Below are 1,739 nucleotides of genomic sequence, written 5' to 3'. Positions count from 1 at the left end.
AAAAATATTTAGGCAATATTTCATTACCATTCATTCCTTTTTTTTTACATATGTTTTTTTTTTTCCAAAAATTTTAACGGGATATTCTTGAAGATTTACTTCTAGAATTTGACAATTTTTGTAACCAAGTCATTATTGAAGTGAACGTTGAAAATAAAACATCAAATACGGAAAAGTAAGCTAAATAAAGTAAAATTGGGAAAAGTTGAATTTAAAAGAAAAAAAAGAAAATTCAATAGGGAAAAGGATAGTGAGACAATTTAATAGTCCAGGTGTCCTTGGAGCGAGTTATTATTTAAGAATTTTCTTTAAGGAAACTTAATAGTACGAGGTAAGACCTGTTGTTAGGGAACCTTTTGTATTTTGTCCTCTCAATGTGATTTTTTCTATAGGAAAAAATTTCAAGTGTGATTCCTGGGTGTCGACAGATATTGTGAGGACTATTAACAGTTCCATTGAAGGACTGCGGAAAGGGTCTCCAGTTTTTGGATACATGAGTGCACACGTGGTCCACTCGTCACGTCTACCCAAATTTTAAGGAGGTATTGATAAACCTCATGGTTATTAGCCCACGTCCTCTTGTCACGCCAACCCACGTGGACCTACTGTCACCCATACCCTGGTGTCAAAGAGGTTGTTGGAAGTCTCAGTCGTTTTAGCCCACGTAGTCCTGTCACGCCAACCCACGTGGACCAACCGCCACCCTTACCCGAGTGCCAAATAGGTTGTTTGAAACCTCATTTGTTTTATCACACGTGGTCCTACTTCCAAATTTTGCCACGTGCCAAGAAGATTTGTGAAACCTTGGATTATAAACACACGTGGTGAGAACATAACTATAACCACGTGTCACCAATCATCTAATCGGATAAGTAAAACGAAAATCAAAATTTTTAAGTGACCAAAAAAAAAAAAAGAAAAACAATAATTCGACGGTTCTACTAAATTCCTAATTAATTTACATAAGGAAAGATATTTTGATCTAAGTGACTCGATATAATACAAATTAGAATACCTAAAATTAAGTACATAATTTTCTCGGAATTGACGATTTTTTTTAAATCTATTAAAATTAGTTATTCTGAAATAGCAGCAAAAGGAAAAAAAAAATCTATTGGAAATTATGTTTTAATATTAAATTTGCAGAAATAGAAGAATCGAATATTTTGCTAATATCAATTATAATCAATAGTCTAATCCAAAATAATCGCAATTTTCATAATACTAAATCCATAATCAAATTTCAGAAATTATAAAATTCAAAATTAAAATCCTTTTTTTTTATTTTTTTTTACTAACTAAATATGCTACCTTTCTAAATTAAAATTTAACGATTTAAATTAATTAGTCCTAAAGTTTATACTTAAAAATTAACATTAACAATATTAGAAGTAAATTATATATGATTTAATTTTAATTAAGATCAAATATAGTTTAATATTACTTCATATTAAATATTGTTAATATATTTCAATAAAAGAAAGATGTTGAAGAGTAATGGAAATAAATATTGATACAAAGGAAAAGTTTTTGAGAAATTAAATTTTAGAAAAGTTTTTTTTTTTCCATAAATCACTTTTTCACCTTCATTCATTATTATAATCAAAAATTCATACTAATCACTCATTAAATCATTCATAACTAACAAAAAGTAGAATTTTGTAATACTAATTTGAATTGGATATAATTTTTACCAAACAAATATCAATTTTTGAAGTGAAGCATATATAATTGAAAAG

The 1,739-nt window shown here is 28.2% G+C and overlaps 1 long non-coding RNA gene across 1 annotated transcript; it reads left to right on the top strand.

The window, feature by feature from the left end:
• The first annotated feature begins 210 nt into the window (after positions 1-210).
• LOC119604358 lies at positions 211-916 on the top strand. The gene is made up of 2 exons (XR_005231508.1): positions 211-331; positions 393-916. It is a non-coding gene; the product is annotated as an uncharacterized LOC119604358 (long non-coding RNA).
• The last annotated feature ends 823 nt before the right edge of the window (positions 917-1,739 follow it).

Source organism: Lucilia sericata, unplaced genomic scaffold, assembly GCF_015586225.1.
Source record: "Lucilia sericata isolate MDLA Ls3-8-SP2 unplaced genomic scaffold, ASM1558622v1 Contig000386F_arrow, whole genome shotgun sequence".
NCBI lineage: Eukaryota > Metazoa > Arthropoda > Insecta > Diptera > Calliphoridae > Lucilia > Lucilia sericata.
The sequence above is the reverse complement of the archived record's forward strand: the minus strand, read 5'-3'. Positions and strand labels throughout refer to the sequence as shown.